This window comes from Castor canadensis, chromosome 16 (genome assembly GCF_047511655.1).
Source record: "Castor canadensis chromosome 16, mCasCan1.hap1v2, whole genome shotgun sequence".
Lineage (NCBI taxonomy): Eukaryota > Metazoa > Chordata > Mammalia > Rodentia > Castoridae > Castor > Castor canadensis.
The window spans coordinates 48,712,931-48,732,583 of NC_133401.1; the positions used below are offsets into that span (position 1 = coordinate 48,712,931).

A 19,653-nucleotide genomic window follows, 5' to 3' on the forward strand; every position below is an offset into this window, starting at 1 on the left:
GATGGTCCAGACTTTGGGTGAATAGAAAATGCATGTAATTCTCAGTACCACTGGAGGGGCCCAGTTCCCATTATCCATCTCCAAGCTCTTACTGGTCAGTATATTCCCAACCCTGACCAGCAACTTCCTTATTCCTGTGAATTGGACTTTGCCCATTTGAGTAAATAACTGCAATGGATAAAGTCAGAATGAACTCCTCCTTTCAATCGGGTGGCCCTGATTTTCTTCTGTAGTCACTCAACTTTTCTGGCTCCTCAGGACACCTCAATGAAGCAGGGACCACAACAGTTCAGAACAGGGACTTTGCTGTTTAGTGGTTCAGTTATTAACTTTCGTTTTTCACAAGTGTTTTAAGACAATGACTCAATTTGACAGTTCCATTTACTGGCGTAAGTAGTTAGTGGGACATACAACTTACAGTTTTCCTGTAGAAAATAAACTTGTTTGTAGCTACACATTGGTTTTGAGTCAGACATTAAATTAACTGGGACATTTTAGGCTGTCTTTGTCAGTGAAAATTCCTATTATGGAATATTACCTGCAATCTAAACACTGCATTCAGAAAACTCCCCCAGATGGAAGCCCTGGTATTGTTAAAGTTTCCACCCCTCTGCAGAGTAAAGCTGGACATCAGAGCAGGACAGGCTCCTGACTGAGCACTGAACCAACAAAGGCCGATAAACAGTGTGGCAAAGCATAATTACTCACCTTTAGTGCCTTATTTAATATTTTAGAAATATCCAGAAGGATTTCACTTTGCTCTCTGTACATAGTAGACATGTACTAAATACTTTTTTACATAAAATGAACTGGTGGTTATTTAATCAGATTTTTTTTTGGCAGTATTTGAGTTTGAACTCAGGGCCTCATGCTTGCTAGGCAAGCACTTTACCACTGGAGCCACTCCACCAGTCCTTCTTGCTTTTGTCAAATCCAGGGTCTCAAGCTTTTGCCCAAACTTGATTCTCCTACCTCTGCCTCCAGAGTGGATGGGATTATAGGTGTGCACCACCACTCCTGTCCTTAATAATTTATTTTAAATCATGCCCCGACAAACAAAAGAACATAAAGACATAAGCTGGACATTTATCATGCTCTTCTTCCATGTCAAGAACCCCTACCATGCTGGTGAACAAAACACTGAATTTAGCTAATTCTATTAGGAGGGCTTGATATCAAATAATAAGAGCTAAATTTTACTGGGTGTTTATCATGTACCAGCCATCATTCTGGTACATACTGTCTCAATCATCAGAATCATTTTATGAGATACTCACTATTAGTATTTCCATTTTACAGGAGAAAAACAAGGCACAGAGATGTTAAATAATTTCCACAGGATCTTACAGTCAATAGAAGAGAAAACTCCAAAGCTCGTGCTTTGAACTACTCCATCATGATGATACCCCAACAAGAAAAGATGCTAAGTCCTAAGTGTAATTTGGATTTTCAGCTTTATTGTGTGTGTGTGTGTGTGTGTGTGTGTGTGTGTGTGTGCATGTGTAGCATTAATATGGTCTCAGTTGTTCTTCCTTTCCTTAGTGTCAAAACTTTGGGACCAGCACCATTGTCATCACCATCAGCATCCACGAACATTTTTATGGGATGCAAACCAGCCATCCTGCTGCTGTGAGCTGGATGTACTTGGCACATTGTCACGCTACCTTCATAACCCATGGAGAATGCCAACATGATACACACCAAAAATAGCTACTGAGTGAAATTTACGCTCCCACTTACTGCAGACTCCAGAGTCTGCTTACTCCTCATCCTGGAAAAAGCAGAGTTGGCAGTGCTGTCAGGAAATGCTTTATGCCACAGTCTGGGCTGCAGTGAGTGCTCCCTCATCATAGCTCCAGAATCATCTTTAAAGCACCTGAACTTGCTCTCTGAAGGTTTGGAATAGGACAAGGTGTGGAAGCTTGAGAACTCTTCGCTCAGGACTGCCATGCATGTTGAGACTGTCTGCTCAAACATCTCCCACCCAAGGGTGTTTAAATGCTTTTTATGATACTTGTAATTTTTATTTAAACTTATTAAAGCAATTCCTTTAGATTTACTGAAGCAGAGCTTATGTGTCATATATGGTTCCTTTGCACACACACAATAGAAAATATAATGGGAAATGAATTGGAGAGTCCTAAAACTTCCTGTTGGGTGTTGGACTTTGTATTCAGAATTTGGCTTCTATTTGCTGTCATCAGCATGTGCTATCCCATATGTCCTTTGTGCCACCAGGAGCATCAGTGATGGACACATTTTAATTCACTCACACCCTTTCTCTCCATATACCATAAATGTCTTAGAAGCAGTTAGGGGCAGCGCGTAGCAGAGCTGGGCACAATCTCTTGTTTTTCACCTCTTTTGGGATCTAAACAAAAGCAGTTGTGCTGAGATGAAGTAGCGCTAGGGGGCAGTAAAAGCAGAAGCAAACATCTGTGCAACAGTACAACAGATAAACCATCTGTGATCCAGCTCCCAGCATTACGACTCCAGCTCAAACATGGTGCCCCAGTTTTTAAAAAAAAAAAATCACAGTATTCCTTAATTTTTAATTTGAAAGTAGCTTTAAAATAAGGCATCAAAGCAAAGACTCATAAAGGTTCTTCCTTGTAGAAACTCAATTTGTTGAAGTCTGCTGAAAATACCCAGTTTCTAATCTTGTTTTACTTCTATTATTCAGCTTACTTTTAAAAATCTTAAATGAGAATAAAACTTTGGTGCTACAAGTTTTCCTTAGAAAACCTGTAAGAAAAATGCAACATAAAGGATAAACACAGAATACTTACCTTTGTTAGGGCTTTTTTTTTTCATAGTATTACTATTTTTTTAGGACTGGAGGTATGGCTCAAGTGGTAGAGCATCTGCCTAGCAAGTGGGAAATCCTGAGTTCAAACCCCAGTAGCACAAAAAATAATAATATTTTTAACCAGTAGAGACATTGGAGGAGTCTTCTGAAAAACTATGTCAATATTTATCTAAAGGTTGAAAACATAAAGTGAAATCTGTGAGACTACAATTACCTATGCTGTGTAGCATTATTCTAAATAAAATATTAAACACCACATTTTCCCTCTATGAGCAGTGTTCAATTTTAGCACAATGCAGCACACACACAAAGCCTGGCTGTCTAATTAACACTGTCGTATTAAATAAACAACACAACTGAGGTGTTGTTTGTGCCTTGTGAATTACATCATCTGTAACATTTCAGTTACAGGCAATTTAAAAGATAAACACTCATATAAATATGCCCCATGTGGTGTGAGGGGGAAGAACAAACGTATATCTAATTTCAAGATTCACAAACTTTCATCAAGTGAAGTTATTCAGAGTGAAAACTATAGGGAAAAGGTGGGTGATAGGTGCCCTGATTCTTACGTGAATGACTCACTTACCACTTAGCCTTTCTGTGACATAGTTTTTATAGGTGAGCTGGACTGTACTCAGCCTCCTTCACAATATGGTATGACCCTCGGTAAAGCTGGAGAAAGTGGTCTCTGCGGTTGGACCAAATATCCTTACTCTTAAGGCCCTTAGCATTCCTTGTACAGAGCCAGAGGTGAGCACCACAGAGCCACGTCCAGTATGGTATGTGTCATGTAAATAAACTTTATAGCAGCTCCTAGTTCAATATTCTGTCTGCAAACCTGGCCTCCTGTCTTGGCCACTGCCACCACTGTCTCCTCAGCACCGTAGATGTGATTTCTTGGAACCTTGTTTTACTCCTGCTCCATATCTCACACATCCTGTGGGTCCCCAAGTCCTTTTCTCCATATACAGCCTAGCAGATCTGTATTTCTAAACCACATATCTGGTGTCATTTTCTTGCTGAAAAGCTTCAGCTGCCTGCAGAGCTCAGTCTCACTCCTCAGCAGAGCAGACCCATCCACTGGCTGTTCTCAAGCCCCCTTTCTGACCTCAGGACTTGCCACCTCTCCTGTGCCTGTGCTCCTTGCTGCCCTGCGGCCCACTGTTTCCTTCCCTGCCTTTCCTGCAGGCCCCTGCTCTTCCTTTTCCTGTCTCCTACCTGTTCCAACTTCACACATGCTTGAGACCCACTCAGAGGCTTCCTCCTTCATTCAGGAAGCTCTGCTATGACCCCCAGGTAGATAGAGCCACTCCTTCCTATCTGACAATGACTACTCACATAGCTATCCTCTTTACTAGAACACGGGCTCACTGTCCAGCCTACAGTAGACCCACAGCTCATCAGTAAAGGTTGAATTGATTCATCCTTTCTCTTTGCAGTATGTGGAACTTTCCCGAGCCTAGAGGTGCTAAAATAACTATCTGCTGAGTCCAATGGAAGTGTTACTTTCACTAGACCTACTAGACCAAGTCAGGGTAAGAGAACCTATGTCAAAGGGAAGAGCTTGTGCCGTTATGGTCCACTTTATTCCTTGCTGAAAACATACTTCTGCCTTCTAGGAACAAGTCTCAAGTACCAGGAGAACACTACTGCCAAAACATCTGGTTCACTCTTCCATCCCCATCCTGCCTCCCATTTCTAGCCCTCACCAGTCACAGCTGCCCACCCTCATGTGACTATTTAATTTGATCCCTACCACAAAACAGAACTAAAGTCCCAAATCAAAGGACCCTTCATTTGCCACCTGATCTCCATTAGAAGACTTTGATTCAGGCCTCCAAGGCTCTCCAGAGAGCATCCCGGCCAAGAGTGGTCCTCCACAGAGAAGCAGGAACTTGGGTCAAATTGCTCCGAAGCCCCAGGTGATGTTCTCAAAAGTTACTGCTACACTTGTTCTGTATTAGGGTTCCAACTGCCTGTGAGCAGACTAGACTAGACTAGTAGAGGAACGTCTACTGTTGGAAGATTGTACTTTTTTTTTATTGTTTTATTATTCATATGTGCATACACACGGCTTGGGTCATTTCTCCCCCCTGCCCCCACCCCCTCCCTTACCACCCACTCCGCCCCCTCCCTCTTCCCCCCACCCCCTCAATACCCAGCAGAAACTATTTTGCCCTTATCTCTAATTTTGTTGAAGAGAGACTATCAGCAATGTACTCCTTTTTAAAATTTGTTAAGTATTGCATAAACTGCACGGTGACATGTTGGAGCACAGAACTCAGACTCAGAAGGTTGAGGGCCTTGTCCCACCTTTCCCTTATCAGAGATGTGCTCTTAGGCAAATTATTTGACCTTTTTAACCCCCACCCCATTTATCTCATCTTTAAATTGAGTATAATTAACACCTGCCCTACCTAACCCATAATAATACCTACCCTGCAACCTAAGGTTGCAATGAGATTAAATGAAGCAATGTTTATGAATGCACTTTGAAAACATAAGCACTATATAAATTAGCACCATTGAACACTGTCACTGTTGACAATCATCAGTGTGCCTCACTATTGGTTATATGCTGAACTGAACCAGACTCCTCAAGAGACTCCTTCCGGGACAAAATAGCCCCATCCCATCACTTCACTGCTGGGATCCCATGGATTCCCTCCTCAGGATGAGGACAAGGAAGGCGCCCTACCCCCGGGGAGGGGAGCTGTGTAAGCATTAAGAAACAATGAAAGGTACAAATGACATTATGAATATTTTGCACAGAAAAATCCCTCGAGTTAAGAAAGGTATGGTTGACAACATGCAAGAAAATACATTGCCCTGTTCCCTTTCAAGTTCTGCTCAGAAGAATTTGCATTTCAATAATAATGTGATAATGTCACATTATTCACAACATTTCAAAGCCTTTGCCTCACACACCTGGCATGTTGGAGGAACTGCTGGGAAACTGGGGGTGGCTGTTTTCTACCAGCAAAGGCGATTATGTTGTCCTTTTTATTCTTAGGAACGGATGTGTTTGGACAATTTTAACAGGTCTTGTGTTCTGGACATAGCAAAATGTGAAATGCAAGCTCCACCCTCTGAGAGATCCCTGGAGAATTAATTAATCAGCATATTCATCATGTTAAACTTCCCCTTCTCATAAGAGAGCGGAAACACCTTGTAGATAAAAGTTGATTTTTAATAGAAAACTTTTCCTTCTACTCTGAACATCCCCTTAAAAAAAAAAAAGCATTCAGAAGATGTGTTATTATTACCTATATATGAAACTCCTCTCGTTCTACTTTGGATACCTCTTCTCTAGGCAAACCTAGGAACACATCTTAAGAATAAAGACATACTGCATTCAGTGGGAGAGCACTGTGAAAATTACTTTAGATAATCACTACCCCAGAACACGGTATAGCAAATATTACAAATCAATTCAATTTTGCTAATTTCTCATTAAGATGCCTACAGATGGGTAAGTATAATTGTAAAAGCTAAGCATTTATAATTCATAAGCACAAATTATGTTCAACTAGATGGGTTGTATGCTGTTAGGATTTCATATAAGCTACAAAACGATTGTTCACAGAGAAATTTAATTCATAAGTTGGCATTTATGTATTATACCCAACTCTTATTAGATTCTCTAGTTAAAAGTTGAATGTAAATAGCACATTAACATTTATAACTCAGTTTCCTGATGCAGGAAAAAGTACTTCTAACCAAAAGTAAGACCCAGTTCTCCTTAGTGTCTACAATAGTCCCTGATCGCCATGTTTACCACTCACTAGAGGTACGTTGGGGGAAAGGAAATGCCACTGGCCCACCATCTCTAGCACAGAGCTTGCTTTTATTTGAAGGACTTGGGGTACCATTCAAAGTCCCGTTTACTCCTTGGAAGGGTTGGTCTTGAGTCTACCTAGGAGCCAGTAAATATCAGTGATTTTGATAGGCAAATAATTCTCCTAAAATTAAAAGTGATTCCTCTAGAGATTCAAAGACTCCATATCACTTATAATATTTCAGTTGTCCCTCAGGTGGTCTTTCCCTGTTCATATGACTATTCTGGAAATACACAGGATCCCATCTTTCATTATCACGAGAACCTAGTGTGATTTGCAGGCATGATAATGGAAGCACGCCATCTAAATGCATTGATGCCTTGAGGCACAAAGGAAAAATTCATAGTCAGAAATCATTAATTAACATTACTTAAAGTCCACATGGTATCCACAAGGAAAGCGTCAGGTATTTTTCTAAAATGTTATGTCCAACCAGACATCCAAAGGTCATCACAATCTTGGTAATGTTGAGCGGGGGATCACCACCAAAATTCTTGGTCCCAGTGTTCTCCTCCAATCCATGTTTACTTGCTGTTTGTTTTTGAAACAACAATACTGAAAAATAAGCAAGGAACTTTTTCCTACTGGGACAAGTAATCAGGGGTCCATAATACTGAACTTACAAAAGCTCATTTCCAGGGCTTCTGGGAGATATGGGAGGAGTGGGGACAAGGGCTGGGGGATAATTGCAGCCTATGGGTAAGCCCAGACCACATGATCAAAAACTGCTGCGACACTTAAAAGTGTTTCTCCACAAGGAATTCCGGTGCCCAGAAGCCTGGTGAAGCCAGGAGCAATTAAGGCCATGTTATCCTTTTAATTTACTTCACATTATTGGCCTCTAAAATCAATCATTTAGTGGGTTGGATAGGGAGGGGTCCATATAAAAGGCACGTGCATTAAAAATGCTTGTTGATCTTACGCAAAAATTTTGGCAGGCTGCATCTGGGGAAATTTAAAACGGCTGCTTTGAAGCTCCCTTTGAAATAAAAACTAGTCATTTTCTAGTTTTTAAAAAGTGACTAATTTTCTAGATTAGTCCCATTTGTAATGAATCCTAAGTTTTCTTCTTCTGAATCCGCCTGGATTTTTCACTTGATGCCTTGCCTGTCCTGAATTCAGCACTATTTGCTTCTTCAAGTGTGAGATTATTTTATTTTAGGTCTTAATCTACAAAAGACTCCAATTGCCAGGTTTAAACTAGCAGGAATTCCTGATGCTGTACTTGAGGAACAGTGACTAAAACGTAAGAAGTGGTCCAGTATTTGTCACTCAAGGCCACTTTTACCTAACAAAAGCAAGCTGTGTCCCCTATCACAAACAAAGCAGAAAATCACAGACACAGATCATTGCTGTGTGTAGTTTCCTCTTCCAACAACTCACCCCCCCAATCCTTTTCTTGAGTCAGACAATGTATACACGACTGGAAAGCTTTTTCCTAATCAACCTTGAAGTAAAAAACCTAAAAAAAAAATGAGCAAAATATGAAAATGATTAAAGGGATGAAAAGATTCATATACTCAAGAGCTGATACCTGCCCGCAGTAGACCTAGGGTTCAAATTGTGTCACCCTTTTGTTGCCAAATACAGGAAAATAGTCTCCAGCTCCTCAGAAATGAGTGTCAAACCTAAAATAACTAGAGGTTAAACCTGAACTGAAGCTCTAAACGTTTACATTGCCAAAACAAAACACAAAGCACAACAGTCATGATGTCATTTTATTTATTTAGCAATCTTCAATGCCCAACCCGATTATGAAGCTGAAATTTCGAGCAAAGTCATGAATGCCCTCATTTACCTCCCTTGCTTATAAATAGCCCTTAATGAAGAGTTCACACCCCGTGCCTTCTTGTGAAAAGATGAAAGTGACATCAGCCCTCGACTGTAATTTTTTTACCAGCAAGACTGAGCAAGAGGCAAATCCTGGAGTAAGTATCAGCTGTGTATGCATATAACAAGGTCCAGGGAGACACTCAGAAGTTGCCTCTTTTAATCCAGCACTGAATTACAGGAGTTCTTCAGAGCACAACTGCCAAAATAACTGCAAGGCTTGCAAGCCCTAGGATGCCTCAAGCCCTTCCCAAGACACCCCAACACTATCTGAAGCATTGAAACTATGGCAACCGAATAAGAAAGCAGCCTCCATGATTAATAGATGAAGATCCCAGCGACAGTGTCTAGCGAGGGCCATCATTCATGATGTGAGCCGAATTAGCACAGAATCCATCTCAAAAGCCATTAACAAGCATCCTTAGAAGAATCAACCCCACTGCTATTCGGCTGCCTGCACACACTTGGGTCTAGAATGTAGTAAACAATTTGGTTTCTATTTACCACTCATGATGCAGGGATGAGAAAGTTCTGAGTAACTCAGATGCTCACGTTTTTGAAGAATCGTGAAAGGAAGGCTGACTACAATGGTGTTCCACCTGGGTATGCGAGACAAATACACTCAAAAACCAAAATCTGTGAATGAAGTCATGTGGTTCTCTGGGGTAGAAAGGAGGAGGGTCAGTAGTGGGATTGTTGGAGTGTGTTTTGCAGAATGCAATTTTTCATATAGCATTCCATTCACAGGAAAGGAACATTTCCATTCCCCAGCTCAATCAGTATTCTCTCAACTTCCTCATTCAAGGACAGTAGGGACCTGCAGGAGGGGTGGGGAAGTCCTGGAGACCTGTAATATAAATGAAAAGACTGAATGCTCTCCTTAAGAAGAGCCAACAGGAAAAAGGAAAGAAGGATCATCATACACGGCTTGCTTCTAAACCTCCCACGTGACTGTAAACAACAACCAACATATTCTTTCTTTCTTTCTTTCCAGTCCCCAGATGTTTACTTTCTAGTGATATGTTTTCACTATGCTGGATCCTGTCCTGTTCTATAAAGACTTCAAATCCAATCACAGCTGGAGGCTGATCTTAGAGGAGTGGATGGGTAGAAGGGCCAAGAGATGGACAAAACACAGCAATTTTAGAGATTCTTCTGCGAAAAGTAGTAGAAATGTAGATATTTCATTACTATCAATGCTTTGAAAGTACAGTCATCCTACCAGTTGCCTGGAAGGATCCGGTCCTTCAGTGTTTGGGGCATGTTCATTGCTGATGTTATTATTTATTTGTGTGTGTGACTAGGGATTGAACTCAGGGCTTCACACTTGCTAGGATTTTATTCTTTATATCCTTTTTTTACTTACAGATTTTGAGAAAACTTTCTCCCTCTGGGTGACAGTTAAGTGTAATTCTCAGCCATGCAAGACTCCTAAAAGACACAAAGGCAACAGGAATCCTCAGGGAATTGGGGTGATAATATCTATTTATTTTCCCTTCTGTTGTGCCAGTAGAAGTCAGACTTTACTCAATTATGTGAACTTGTTACTTGAGTCAAAGTGCAGGGCATCTCTCAGTACAGTTCGTGTGTCTCTGCTCACTGTTTCCTCCCTTTGCTGGGGAAACTGGTAGTTTGATTTAGCTTGGAGATTCACACTCTTCCAAACTCATTTTACGCATGGCCAGGGAAGACTGACCTGGTGGGCACTTGGCCACGCTGAGGGCTCTCCTGCAGAAGTTCCAGACATGGCCTCCTGGAGGAGTCCCATAGACAGCCAAGGTTTTCTTCTGCAAATTTTCTCCATGGGAATCAGACTCATCGTGGAAGAGACTGCTTTCAGATTCTAAATATAGGTGTAGACTGGGCATTTTACTTCTAAGATGTCAATAGGTGACAACAATCATCTTTTAAACATGACCATCCTTTGGGCTTTTAGTTACGCTCAGACCCTGCACTACTTACTATTATTTTATATGTACACTGTGTTTTCTTTCATGTTTTGGGTGTGATATCACAACTTCCAAACTTAGGAAAGGATCATGACTCCTCTTCCCCTGCATATGACTCGTTCACATGCTCCTGGGCTTAAAAACTCATGACACTGTGATGTGAACATTCATTTCTAGTGCAAAGGTTGCTTCCTTTGCATCATGTCTATATATTACAGATTTGTAGCTGTTTCCCTCTGCATTGTCTCTCCCACAGAGCACTGTCTGAGTTTTCTAAATTCATTCCCAAGGCATTTTTCATGACTAAAGTCACCCAAATTAAAATAACACTGGGTATCAAATGAGCTTCCCTGGTGTGCCAGGCATTGTGCTATGCTGTTTTCAAATGTTAGCACATCTACTCTTCTCAGTAACCATGACTTTATCATCTTACTATCAAGTTACAAGTGGGAATTGAGAGAGAGAAATTAAGGAGAAAAGTCACATTATTTGAAAATGGCAAAAAAGGATAGGAATCCAAGTGTGATGTGTCTGTCAAAAAAGCATGACCTCAGTGTTGACTCCAGAGCCATCCACTCTGCTCCTTCCAACATCGCTTCCACATTTATAAACCTCACCCCACAAAACCTAATGAATTTGCCCTTGTTACTACAAAGATGGAAACTTCCCTTCGATATTCCTGGTTCCACCTTGACGTGTCTGTTCTACATTAATGGTTACATTGACCTATAAGATTTCACAGCTTAACTAGCAAAAACAATTCTCTTACCTTTTTTCTTTTGTTAATAATGCCTGGCCCAGTGCCACTTCTATGACCTTGTTCAATTTAATCATCATCTCTCCTTGATTCAGTTGGCATTCTGATTAATACAGTAGCAATCCAAGCTCCATATGGGTTGTGCGTTTTCAATGAATTAGAGGAAATTATTGCATTTCATAATGTGACTTACACTAAAACTATGTCAGCAGAGTATAATCTTTATTTTATAATTTAGAACGTGATGAAGGGTCTCTGTTATGCCAGGGTCTGGAGTGGAAAGGAGAGTTAGTTTCAAATTTTCCAAATTTCCAGAGTATACATTGTATTTTACCAAATACACTCACTTTTGTGATTTTGTATTTTTCTCCTTGCAATCCTAAAAGGTAGGAGGAAGTTAAGTAGCTGGTCCAAAGAAATGAGTCTGGAACCCAAGTCTTCTGAATCCAGGTTCAAGATTTTCAACAATGCTTATAATTGTTCTGGCATAGGGCAGAGATATGAGTTAATGGGTTAATAGTCTCTTATAGAACAGTGAAATTTTCAAACTATTGGCAAAGTCCAAACTAGCAAGAAGGTTCAGTGGCCAGAGGTTAGAAGGCAGAACAAATGAGACCAGGGTCAAGAGCTCAATCTCCATAAATGCTGGCTGTCTTCTTAGCTCTATTTCTTGCCAAGTTGACTTTACCTAACTCAGACGACCTCCAGCTACAACCAGGTGTCTCACAGATGTGTGCTCTTGGCCACAGAAGGGGACTGGGTGAGGGTGTGGGAACGAACAGGCTCCAATCTATCACCAAGACTGGGAAAACAACACAGTTCCAGTAATGGTACATGAAATGTCACACGTACATACATAGAAGACAGTACACACACACACACACACACACACACACACATTGATGCATAGAGAGAAGTATCTCACTTGATGAAAGCATGATGTAGGAAAACAGGCCAGACAGAAGAGATAAAGACTAGTTGTTTGCAAAAGGATTCACTCTTCATGCACTCAACAAATAACTTATTTTGGATGGCCTACAATCCTACAGCACCATGCATGGTTTTAGGTGCCAGGCAAACAGCAGTGAAGAAAACATAAATATGTCCAACTGCATGGCACTATGTCCTAGGGGAAGACAGAAAATAAACAAGGACTACACAGAGTTTATAGGACTGCAAAAAGTATTAAGGAACAAAATGAGACCTGAGAGGGGTAGGGAGTGCTGGGGGAAGGGCCTGAACTACAGAAGGCTTTTCTGAGAAAGGGACAATCGAATAGGGAACTGCAGCGTCTGAGGAGCAAATCACACAGCTATCTGGGGAAGGACTGTTCCCAGCCATGAAAAAGCCTGTGCCAAGAGCCTGTAGCGGGCCCCAAGGAAGGGATTTCTTTCACAGGCAATCACCACGTTGGGGGTAGGAGTCAGAGAGGGCCCCAGGTGTAGGTCGTGTGGGACTGCAGAAGCCATAGGAAAGAATCTAGCTTTTAGCAGAATAAGATAGGAGAGTGTCTGAGTAGAGAAGTTATCGGATAGACCTTAGTTCCCCTCTCTTTTTAATTACTGCTGTGCTTTGGCTGTGTTTTGCTGTGTGTTGAGAAATGTTGATAGGAGCCAAGAGCAGAACAGAAGCAGGAGAGGGACAATGGCTTGGCCAAGGTTTGGGCCAGTGAGATGGAGGATCCCAGGAAATCTGCCTGCATTCTGAAGGTAGAATCCATGCTCTGCAAATGGAATGGATGTAGGTGTGAGCAATGTAAGTGGCAAGGGTAACTCTTAAGTTTGGGGACCCGAGTAATACAAAGAAAGGAATTACCAAGATGGAGTTTATGAGAAACTGAATTTGGGGGATAGAAGCCAGAATTAGGTTTTCTGAACATGCTAAGTTTGAGATTACCTATTGGGTCCCAGAGGAGCACTGGCTGTTTGCCAGGTCCAGGAGAAGTCTGGGGTGAAGAGGTGATAGGAGAATCACCAGGACACTGATAGTGGAAGATGACGGACTCCATTAGTGTAATTAGAATTATTCTAATAAGGGTTTAGCAAGAGCTCATCTGTCTCCCAAAGCAGGGCACCCTTGTGTATACACTATACTATCACCATCCCAGGCTTAGAAGCAGTCTTGGACTCCCTTCTCCCCTTGAGGTTTGTGGGTATGACATCTTAGTTGCCCATTTCAAAGGGATTAAATGCCTCCCTCCCTTTCCTACCTCACCAAATCCCCAAGAGGTAGCCCTGTGGTTGCCAGTGGAGAATAGCTCAGCTGCCCTTGCAAGAGGCAGATGAGAAAAGCCTTCACTTTGAAATAGAAATACTTCAGAGACAAGTTGGCTCCAGGGTACCCAAGAGAGAGAGTGTATGTGTGTGTGGGCGCACTGATAGGGGAGGGCACAGCAGAATTCTTCAAGGCTTTACCTCACTCCTGCATGCGCAAACGTGGCTGCCATAACAAGTGCTTACTCTTAAGTAAATGTGTTAAAGCCAACTCTGGGAGGAGGACAAAAACCTGAAAGAGAATTTGGAGGGAGGATGGGGGACAATGCTGAGATAGGCTTTACCTTGATGCAAATGGCAGATGCATAATTAAAGCATTTGCAATTAGTTTGGTTTGTTCTGTGATTCCTTCCCACAAACTGTATAAATAAGATGGGAGATTAGTGCTGGGCAACCTAGTTCTAAAAAACTTTTTGTCCTATCATCACTTTTATCAGGCTTTGAAAAGAGTTAAACCACTATCACAGGACTATCTAGCTATACCTCCTAGTTCAAAACTATTTCCCTCATTTCAAATGAGAGTACAATTATCTATTTACTTTTAAAACATGAATATTTATTTTAAATTTAATACATGTTTTTAATTTGTCTTATTTTTATTCAATGAAGATAACAGTCTTCCTAACTCTTACCATCCTTTTCAGCACACTCAATTCACTAGTGAAATGGTGCATGCCTAACCAAAATGCAAATGACCTACTTTTTTAATGACAGCAGAAGCATTTACTAGTCTCTGAAAGAACCTGGGGTGTTTATACCTAGAGTTGCATCTTTGCCACTTTCTAATAACCACTTACTTGAAAGTATAGAACTTATTTCACTGTAGGAAAATAAACAGGTCTCCTGTACTTGGAGAAGTGTTAACCTTGTATGACTATCCCATTCATTCATTTATTCATTCAACATTTACTTGGCTGTTCTAGATCAGGTCTTATGAATTTTTAATTTATTTAAACTTAGGTGTTTGTTGTCTAAAACATCTGAAGATGGCTTTTGAAGTAATGATTGCAGGGGATCCTGCTTAATCTTTACATATGCAAATTAATGCATTATTAAGAATAGGACATATTTCTAAAGGGTGATAGTTGCAAAACATAATGGGGAAGATTGTCACTCCCAAACACTGGAAATAAGGAATTTAAGTAGTATTCTTTTTTACATTAAGAAGACTAAAAATCTTATAACCCCAAACAAGGTGTTAAATCTCATTGTCATTCTTTTCTGCTTTATACTGGTTTGTAAAGTGCTTCATTCCAGAATGTCTAAACCCAAAATAAAAAGAGAGAGTGGGGGTTATTCAAGATTCAAATAGAAGCTCCCATGTAAACAAGAATGGCACACTGAATTCAAATAGCTAGTGCAATAATTTTTTAACAGATACTTTAGGTTAATAGACAGAGACAAGGTTCTGCCACTGTATTTAAGGTTAGGTTAATAATTAACTTTGGTGCCTGTAGTAGTTTAATCAAAGCTTACTGTAAAAGACTGAATATGGATTTATAAACAATATAAAATGCTTGCAACCTTGCCCTCTGCTAGCCATCTGGGTAAGGTGTAAAAAAGTGTAAGGTATTTTCATTCAAAATTGAACACAGGCATCTTTACTTTGAGGAAAAAAGCTAAATAAAGAACTAATGTATCCGGAACCGCCAACGTTCCCCTGCCATCACAGTAGCAGACAGAGGACTTGATGCCCAAGATACATGTCCACTAGGGGAAGGCAGGCCGACAATTACCACGATTAAAGGAAGGTAAGGCAGACACTCCTTTCTACCAGGAAAGACTTAAAAACCAGCGCTGGGGGGCATTAAATAGCTTTTTCTGAGACCTACTGGTAGAACACTGTAACTAGGTTCAATGGCTCTTCAGAGGAAAACAAAGTTGTACACAAGTCTGTGTGTGTGTGTTCGTGCGTGTGTGTGTGCCCGCGTCCGCGCGCCTGGGTTTTAAACCCTTCACAGATCCCATTCAGTAGCAACTTGATTCCCATCCAGAGTAAACAAGGAGCGATTCCTGTGTGGTTGTGCTTGGCCACCACACTCCCAAAGCCTCGCTTCCCCAAAGACGGGGCTGTCCACTTCCATACATGGGAGGCCGTCCCGAGAGAAGCCTGCCCTGGCTGTGAAGACAGCGACTCCAGTCTCTCTTCCTCCCCCGCTGCACGCACACCTGGCTCTGCCCGGCTCCTCCCAGGACCTCCGTGGGCTGGAGCACTGCGCGACCGGGTGCAAGAGGCTCGGGATGCTGCACTTGGAGCTGGATACCAGCAAGCCACGAGCCCTGGGCTGGGTCCACACTCACCCTTGCGCCAGCCTCTGTCCACTGGGATCACATCAGCGTCCCCCAATTCTGCTTCATCCAACCCTTCCCCGACTGCTGGGGAGGCTGGTCCAGCAAGTGTTGCTGGGCGGGAGGCGCCACTCTCCAATGGGCCGGCACCTACTCTTAGCCACAATCCTTGGTTGTCCACACAATCCCCTCTGGGTCATTTCCCGAATACTCAACACGCTGAACCTCAATCCCGCAGTGCCCGCAGCCCTTGGCTTTTACAGAAACTTCCCAGAATCTCCTGATCCAGTGACCACGCCGTAAAGGAGTAGGTGGTACTGGGAGTAGGGGCAGCGAGGAAGCGGGAAATACGTCCGAATCCGGTTTCCGTTCCCGACACACACACAAGTTGGGACAGATCCCTGGCTCCCAGTGTGCCACTCGGAGAGGACCTCAGGATCCTGCTTGGCTGCATAGTAGTGATAGGAGAAAACCGTAGAGAACCAGGAGAAGAGACACTTTCCACCGTAACAGGGTCACTAACAGGGCACTGCCTGGCTTGCTCCCGAGCGCTCTGCAGCCTCAGAGGCAGCGCTGTGGGACAAGGCGTAGAGTTAGGACGTCCCCAATCTGGAGCAGGGGCAGAATCTTCATCTGAGTAAAAGCCCAGACGATCTCTCACCAGGTCTCCCCACCCTTTCCCCTCCCTGGATACCTCCTTTCCAAAGAGCGACCGCACAGATCTTGGAGGATGGCGCAGCAGGCGCCAGCCCCAGTGGAACGCTCTGTGCGAGAGGAGGACACAGCCCCGACGGCCGGTGTCCTCGCCACTCGGGTGGGAGCTGAGGCAGGGGACCCGACCAAGGGCGGGGGCGCCGCGCCATACCAAGAGGCCGCTCCTGGGCACTTATTCAAGCAAACAAAGCCCGGAACCTCCGGTGCCAGCGGCGCCAGGAGCCGGGATCGCACAAGGGGCAGGGCGCGCGGATGCCCAAGGCCATTACAAGTTTCCCTCACTCCACGGAGCCGAGCCTAGACCCTGTGCTGACAACAAAAGATTCTCCTGGCTTCTCAAAGGCCTCCGCGGAACCCCTCTTCCCACCCCAGAATCTAAACCTGCCGCTGGACAAAACCAGCGTGGGTTCTTCCCCACCGCTCTTAGCCCTCCAGTACAGAACACTTTCCCTTCCCCAGCAATCGGCACCAGGACAGGGCGCCTCCGAGAAGCCCACCCTGCTAGGGCCCGCTCTGCTCTCTGCCGGCCCAAGAGGGAGGACTTAGCCTCGGCTCCCGCACACACACGCACACACACACACACCCCTGGGCAGGGCGGCCATCCGCGCGGTCGCGGTCCGGGGCGGCGCCGGGTGTGTGCGCGACGCGGTTAGGGAAGCTCCGGACGCGGAGCCCCGTGGTCTTTGGGGCGCAGGGCTGCGAGAAGCGGCAGGTAGGGATCGGGGCTACTCCCCCAGGACCAGGCAGCCCTCGGGAGAGAGAGACACGAGACGAAACCAAATGCAGCCACCACAAAGCCCACAGTGCGCGCAGGCGGCAGCCCCGGGACCCTCCGTCCCGCGGTCCAGGAGGTGGGGCTCAGGGACGCCGGGGCCGTACCTTTTCGGTGCATCTACGGGCAGGCGACCGGGGCTCGGAGCAGACGGGAACAGCGTGGATTCCATTTAGTAATCCATTATCCAGGAGATCTCTCTGGGCCTCGAGCTGCGCTCTCTCCTTTGCAAAGCCTTTGTCATTCCTACATGTGTGCTTGGCTCTTTGGGGGGCAACAGTCGCGTCGACTACTTTCTGGGATGCAAGCGAGCTGTGCGCATCTCCAATGACAGGAGAGGAAGGGGAGAGGGGAAAAAGAAGCCAAAAATTTTTAAAAAGAAAAAAGAGAGGAAAAAGAACAACCAACAGGGACGAGGGCAAATGTTCAAGAAACTCTTCTCCCAATTCAAATTCCACTTGGCTTCCACTTCGGTGAGTCCCCTCGCTGCTTCTCTGCGCCGATTAACAAGTCATTTCAGGGCGGGGGGCGGGGTGGGGGTTGGGGCAGGGGCGCACTGCTCTGACCCGGCTCTGCAGCCGAGAGCGCGGCGTCCCGGGTGTGGCGATGTAGCCCTGCCGCACGCTCCTACGCGGGCATGGCGGGCAGGGGGCCCCGCGGAGAAGCGCCGCAGCTGCGTCCCGAGCGCCTAGGCAGCAGAGTGCGCGGGGAGCGGAGTTGGCTGCAGCCTCGCCCCGTGCTGCTCACTACTCCTCTGTCACCGGAGAGGCCGACGCTCCCGGGCGGAGCCAAGTCCCGGACTGGATTGCGCAAAGCGAACTCTCCTCCTGCAACCCCGCCTCCTTTGGCTGGCGTCTTCTCCGACCCGAAGGAGAGCAGTTGTGTGTGTGTGTGTGTGTGTGTGTGTGTGTGTGTGTGTGTGTGTGTGTGTGTGTTGTGTGTATGTAGGAGTGTGAGTATGGTAGCAAGGAGGAAAAAGGGAGAACCTACGCCGTATGGCTGCAGGTGGAGCTTGGGACCGACTGGCAGGGCCACTTCCTTCCTCCACGATTCCCGGCCCCGCGGCGCGCTCGGCGAAGGTCCCAGCAGGGGCGACTCCGGGAGGAGCCCAACCCTTGCCTCCCCACCCCCACAGCTGCTCTAGCAAGGAAAAAAAAAAAAAAAAAAACCCCGGACAGCATTGCTGAGCCCTGCCAAATCAGAAAAATAAATAAAAATAGACGTAGTACAGGAGCGAGTTACAAGAAAGGATTTGCCCATCGATTTTCTTAAATGGAAAAGTTTTTAAAGGACGAGGGTAAGTGAACGGCAAGCCTTTCTAATTCTGATTACTGTATTAAGAGGTAGATTCTAGAAGCGATGGACGCTGTGTGTACCCAGATGAATTGTATAGAAGCCGGCACGGGTAAAAATACACTTGAAAGATAAGAACAACGATTAGTTTACGCACAGACACCCGTTAATAAAGCACGTTAAGTAAGTACATAAACTGCAGTACCGAGAATGTTATTAACGACGACGATTTAAAAACTTCTTAATGCCCACCATGTGGACTGTTCTTAAAAAATGAGTAAACTTTAGAAATAAGACGCAACAATGCCAACGAGCATCCAACAGCTTAGAGAAGAGGGAAATCGCAACTCCTTCCAAGGCGCTATTGTTATGGTCACATGAAGAATGGCAGGCACAGCCTTCCTCCGCCGCTCGGACTTACAATAGCCCAGAAGTCCGGCAGGGCTGGTGCCAACTGCTCTGCCACACTGCGTCCCCTCCCCCGGCCGCTGCGCCCTGCCAGCCAGTGCGCGCGGGGCGGCCGCTCCCGAAGTGGGCTTCACCGATGGCGCTACCGCGACCGCAACCTTTCAGGAAAATATCCCAGTTCTCAGTCCTCGGAGTGGTCTTTACTAATCATGATGTCGGCGGAGAAAAGCAAGTGGGGAGCGGGGGAGAGAGGGGAAGATCCGGGTCTCTGACCCACGTAGGCCGAGGGGCCTTGGATCAGAAGCTGTACCTGTGTCCTAACTGAGGCTAGAGCCACTAAGTCCACGTTCCCGTTTTTCCGTTCTATCGTGTACTCACATCTGCTCATCCGTGCTCTGGAGAATAAATGCACACGGGACAACCCTTTGTGTGTGTGTGTGTGTGTGTGTGTGTGTGTGTGTGAGCCACAAGCCACCTGGAAAAGGTGAAGGATGGTTAAAGGGGAAAAAAAAAGTAAGTTCTGTTGTTCTACTGAACGGCCAGCAGGGGCCGCTATCCTCACCTTTCCCAGGCAAGCAAAGGCTGGTGAGGACCCGAGGGGACGCGGGGCGGAGGGGGGGGAGGCGTAGGTGCGCGCGCAGCAGCGCGGCTCCGGGAGGGGCTCCGGGTGGAGGGGGCCGCGGCCTGGGTGGGGGCAGCTCGCGATGTCCCCTCACT

The 19,653-nt window shown here is 44.9% G+C and overlaps 1 protein-coding gene across 5 annotated transcripts in view; it reads right to left on the reverse strand.

The window, feature by feature from the left end:
* Sema6a (semaphorin 6A) overlaps window positions 1-18,271 on the reverse strand; it is a 122,681-nt gene extending 104,410 nt beyond the window's left edge. For 2 of the 5 annotated variants that reach the window (XM_074056998.1, XM_020171574.2), the window contains exon 1: window positions 17,343-18,270. The gene's annotated coding sequence lies outside the window, so the exon portion shown is untranslated. The other 3 variants (XM_074056994.1, XM_074056997.1, XM_074056996.1) reach the window with 3 other exon arrangements.
* Window positions 18,272-19,653: the final 1,382 nt, after the last annotated feature.